This window comes from Micromys minutus (assembly GCF_963924665.1).
Source record: "Micromys minutus genome assembly, chromosome: 17".
Classification (NCBI taxonomy): Eukaryota; Metazoa; Chordata; class Mammalia; order Rodentia; family Muridae; genus Micromys; species Micromys minutus.
In genome coordinates, this window is record NC_137952.1 from 42298787 (window position 1) to 42304815 (window position 6029).

Here is a 6029-nt window from a genome sequence, read left to right on the forward strand (position 1 = left end):
AGAAACATCCGCTAAATGCCCCGAGTGAAAGCTTCAATGGGGACAGTCTAGAATTTTCTTCTGAGTTTCAGGTGAATGCTTCCACCGGATCACTGTGAGGATTCTTCCTCATTTCAACACTCAGCATTTCCAACACTCAGCATTTCCAACACTCAGCATTTGCTCCATCTGCTCTTTCCCCCCAGATATCAATTCTCTGATACACACACATCAACTTGCTGAAGCCAGTTCTGTGAATGCACTTTTCCTTCTCCATCACTGTGCACATGACCATCAGCATCTTCAGTCCATCCAGTTCCCAAATGTCCTTCGTATCTGCATATATTTTAGAACCTCTGCTGTACGAGTTTCTTCTTGTTGCTATACCACAGAAACACAAACTTGTCAGCTTAGGCTCTACAACCTGCCCAACAGTTCTGGATGTCAAAAATAAAAAAAAAAAATGGGCATCATTGGGTGAACAATGAAGTTTTGGCAGTGCCATGTCCCTTTATGGACCCTTCGTGGATACTTCTGTTGCTTTGTTGTTTAGAAGTGACTTGTTTCCCTTGACTTTTAAGTCCTCATTCCATATTCAAAGCAGAAGTATCACACGTAACTCATCCTTCACATGACCCTCTTCTGCTTACCTCTCCTGATCTCGGTGGCACTTGCGATTCTACTTGGCTTATTGGGATAATTTGCTTCATTATTATTTAGCTTCAGCAAGTTACTAGCAGCAACAGCAACGCAATGCCCCATTTTCTTGGTAAATCCTCTTTATGGTTTGCTGGCAATGGTAGCAGCCTTAACTCACACTCGTACTGTAACCCAATACATTCACAGGTTAAAGTGGGTTTAGTTTACCACTCAGGATTCTCACCACACTACATCTTACTGTTTTTCCTTGCGTTACTATAACCCATCTGACTAAGCTTTGCTTTAACTACTTTGTATCTTTCCAAGTCGTGCAGGGAGGTCAATTCTTCTAAAATACAAATTTGTGTCTGTTTCTGCTAACGTTTTCCATTGCTTCCCACTGGCGTCAAGGACAAGCCAAACTCACAAGGTTCCATGTGTGTCTGTCCTCTTCCTAGCCCATTTCTGCCAGCAGAAATCTTTCTTTATTTCAGAAGCCTTAGCATCCCGTCCCTCACTGTCATTATCTTAAAGCCTCCCATTCCTCCAGTTTCTGCATCCTCTGTCCCTGGATCATTCCTGACCATCTTATCGTCTCCAAAGAGTCTCTCGTGAAATTTTCTTTTAAACTCAAAACACTGCTGATGTTCCCCTAGAGCAGCTTATATAGTTACTGTGTTGCAGAAACACAATTTCAAATTAAAAAAGTGACAAATTGGTTACAGATAGGATAGGAAATATACAAGCATGTAGAACAAATGTTCATTCAAAGTTCTGTCACTATGCTGTTCCCTCAGAGCTCCAAGCCTCTGACCCTTTCTGCTTATTTCTGCTGCCCCTGAAGACAAACTGTATTTTCATATGTAAATCTGACTATACTATGTACAATGTGTGGGGGTTACTTGTGTGTGTGTGTGTTGCTTAACTGTGCTGGCTGTTAAATAAATAAATAAAGGCCATATTCTTATGACAATATACATGACTGTAGTTCTTGTTTTCTTAAAGTCTCTATGGTGTTTTATAAAATTGAAGGTAATATAAATCATCTATTGATTAATTATTACCATTAAAGGTTTATATTGCTTTGAAACCCAACATTCCTGTGGGACTCTGAGTACACAGACTATTCTACATATATGTAAACATTTCCTTTGTGGCAGATTGTCAGCTCTAGAAATAGTGGGACAAAAATTATATGGAGTGGTTTGCTGGGATCACTGTTCTAAAGCATGCAGGCTGGACTCTTTATGCTACAGGAGTTTTCTCTTCTCAAGTGTGGGAGAGCTAAAAATGCAAGATCAAAGTGTTGGTAGAGATAATTTCTCCCTAACCTCTTTTCTTTGGTGTGTACATGACTGGGTCTCTTCTGTGTCCACCACAGACTTACTTCCCGGTGCACATGCTACTGTTGTAGTTTCCTTTCTTATAGGGACACCAGGCATCTTAGATTAAGTCCAATACTAACAACTTCATTTAAAGTTGAGTGTCCTTTATAGACCCTGTGCCCCCAAATAGAGTCTCATTTTGAGCTTTCTGTAGCTAGGAATTCTTTAAATGTGAATGTTGGGAAGATAAAAATCAGCCCATGACAACACATGACTCATTGTTTTTCTAATGCTAGCAGATTGATTTTCAGGAAGCTTAGGTAATTTTTCTTTCTGACAGAAAGTAAAATGGATTGTCAATGACAAGCCATTAGTCTGTTCAGTTTTTTGTATCACCTTGTCTGGGCCTGGTACAAGGTAGATGATCAAGGCAATGGGGAGTGGGGTAGAATTATGGAAAAGAGATAACATCTGAAATGTAAATGCAGTGAATATCCAATAACAAAAGTTGAAAAAAATAAATATTTATTGAATATTCACTAAGGCAAAATATTTAATATTTTGATAAAGCCAGCTTTTAACTATATTTGGTCTTAAATTCTTACATGTGAATTGGATTGGCCAATCAAAAAATACATTTGTGAAATAGAATATGACATGTTAAAATATACATATACCTGTATATATATAATTTGACAGAGATAAATTAGACTATTTATCATATCTCTTATAGTCTCTCTCAGTTCTTAATGGAGACATTTGAAATTTGACTTTGGTTATTTTGAAATGCATAGTGAGTTTTTAAAACTATTTCCTCTTGCAGGCAAATGGATGGAACTAGAAAATAATCATCCTGTGTGAGGTAATTCAGACCCAAAAGGACATGCATGATATGTACTCACTAATACCAAAGATACAGTCAACAGAACTCAAAAAGGTCAACAAGCTGAAGAGCCCAAGTGAGAATGCCTTAGTCCCATGTGGGAGGGAGAAGGAGGGACCTGGGAGGGAAAGAGGAGGATGGGGGGGACATGGCTGGGTACTGGGTGGGGGAAAAGCACTGAAGTCCTTAGGGCCAACAGAAAGAATGCAAACAGTTGGTGTCCTCAGGAGGTAGGAGGTTGGGAGGACCCTCTGAATGCACTAGAGACCTGGGAGGTGAGAGACCCTCAGAACTCAAAGGGAGGGAACCTAGACAAAATGCCCTACAGTGGGAAGAGCCCACCTCCAGGAATAAGACAGGGCCTCATGTGAGGGATGGGGTTGCTATCCCACAGTCAAAACTCTGATCCATAATTGTTCCTGTCTGAAATAATTGCAGGGATGGAAATGGAGAAGAGCCTGAGGAAAAGGAGGTCCAGTGACAGGTCCAAAAGGGGATCCAGCTCAAGGGGAGGCCCCAAGGCCTGACACCATTACTGAGACTATGGAATACTCACAAAAAGGGACCTATCATGACTGCCCTCTGAAAGACCCAACATGCAGCTGAAAGAGTCAGATACAGGTATTTGCACCCAACCAATCAACAGAAGCTGTTGACGCCTGTGGTTAAATTAGTGAAAAGCTGGAGGAAGCTGAGGAGGAGGGCAACCTTGTAAGAGGACCAGCAGTCTCAATCAACCTGGACCCTTGAGATCTCTCAGATACTGGCTCACCAAACAGGCAGCATACAGCAGCTGATATGAGGCCCCCAACACACATACAGCAGAGGACTCTGGTTCTGGGTTCAGTCAGAGAAGATGCACCTGACCAGCTGAGATCTGGCTGGGTGGGTGGGGTGGGGACATTCTTGTGGAGATGGGGCTCAGGGAGTAGGTATGGGATGTGGAACAATAGGAGGGTGGACCAGGAGGGGACTAAACTCTTGAGTGTAAACATAAATATAGGTAAATAAAAGGAGAAAAAAGGAGTAAAGGGGACACACATGTACTAGCACACTGAACCCGAAAACCAGTCTTGTGGGTTCACAGCCAAGCTCCACCACTCAGAAAGGCGATTTTATGTCTTTTACAGAATTTATAAATATATTTCAAGTAATAGTATCTATCTATCAAAAGGTCGTGGAAACATTTAACAAATCAACCATTATTAAATATAGAAAACACTGCCTGGCATCGAATTAGCATTCAGTAATTGGTAGATTTCTTATTACTGCAGGAAAATATAAAATATTACGGAAGTGAAAGATCCATTGAATTTTCCCCTATTTTGATTTGGAACTCATTGTGAATCAATAATAGCTCAAGAAAATATGTGTATGTTTGGTTGAATTGTACCTACTATGCCGTCATTTGTGATCACAGGATACCACCTTAACCATGTCTGTAGAGATCTCTACCACATTGTTATATGCATAGTTTAGTGTAAACATCTGTTCACACATGAGACATAGCTTCTCAGCAAAGATTTCTCTCATGCTTCTCATGCTCTGACATCCATGATCCCTAACCTTTGGCAAACATGAACCTCGTTTCTAACTCTATAAATGTTCATCTTTGAAATTGTTACGTGCATATAATTGGTGGCCATTTGAGATTGGCTATTTTTTTTTCCATTTAGCAAAATGGCCTTGAGGACTACTCCTGTGTTTCTTTTCTTTCCTTTCCTTTCCTTTCCTTTCCTTTCCTTTCCTTTCCTTTCCTTTCCTTTCCTTTCCTTTCTTTTCCTTTTTTCTGTTTGTCATGGATGTAGTAAACCAGTTTGTTAAATCATTCACTATTCAGGTGTGGTTTTCTTGTTTCTAGCCTTTGTCAATCAAGAGTAAATTAGTATGGCTACTTTTTTTGTCACTATGCATATTATTGATTTATAGATCGGTTATATACTAAAATGATAAAATAATGGACAGAATAAAACCCGTAATTAAAATTAGTTTCATCATTTGCCAAGTTTTAAAATATTACCAATAAAATTAAATTGTATGTATTTAAAATTTTTGTTGGTCAACATGATAGGTCTGTTCACGTTCAGTCTCATTGTGCTAATGTCTTGAAAAATGTGAGACTGAAAACTCAAGATAAAAGTATCACAAGGATAAAAGCCCAAGAAAGAAAAGGAGTCGCCTTGTTTATGAAACATGAGCTGCCAGTTTGGTGGGAGTATGGATAATGGGGTGTCCATCATCATGAGTCATTGTTTGAATATCCTTAGATAGTCCAGTTTTTTTTTTTCATTCTTAACCATGGTCACTAATGTCTAAATATCTTTCATGAAGATGTTTTCACAAAGATATATGCTCACATAAATAAAATAAAGAGGGAGAGCTATATTCTGAAAATGTTTTCACAGTAAATTATAGTAAGTAAGGTATCATTTCCTAAGCAGGCACTGTCCCACATTATAATCATGGCAATAAAATTCTATTAGTTGTTGACTTGACACTTAGTGGAAAGCTTGAGAAACATAGTAGCCTTTGTTTCATGACAAATCTCCCAAAGACTCAGTGACTCCAAGTGACAGTCATGTGTATGGTTTCTAATATTATGGTTTCACATTTTTTGTGGGGTTCTATGGTGGCTCTATTGATTTTGTTTATGCTCACTCATGCATACTGTAGTTAGATGTTGAGTGGCCCACAAACTGGCAGGTCTTCGAAGCTTACATAGATTCTCATTTGTAAGGTGCTGTAAGATTCCTACTGTGAGCTTGTTCACCCAGTGTGCCACAGGGATCATGAGGAAGCAGAAGTAGCCCTTTGAGACCTTGACTTGGCAAAGATGTCAAAATTGGTTCTACTAAATTCTATAACAAAGGCAAATCCAAAGTCTCACCAGACACCAGATTTAGAGGCTAAATGGGTGTGCTTCTTAAATGGAGAAACACCAAAAAGACATTGTAGAACCTCAAGTTTTCAGGACCATGGTTGTCATCTAAAATGGGAAATGACATCTACTTGCTCGTGAATGCTTACCAGCTGATTTTGGGCACAAGGCAAATATCTCTCCTTTATACTATTTGGCAATTTCTAGAGGGCAAACACTCCCTTGTGTGGCTTATTTAAAGCCACTGGTATAATGTTGCTGAACATGCCTTTTACATTGTAAATTATTTTTAAAAAGTTGAACACAATTGACTGTTAGCATTTTA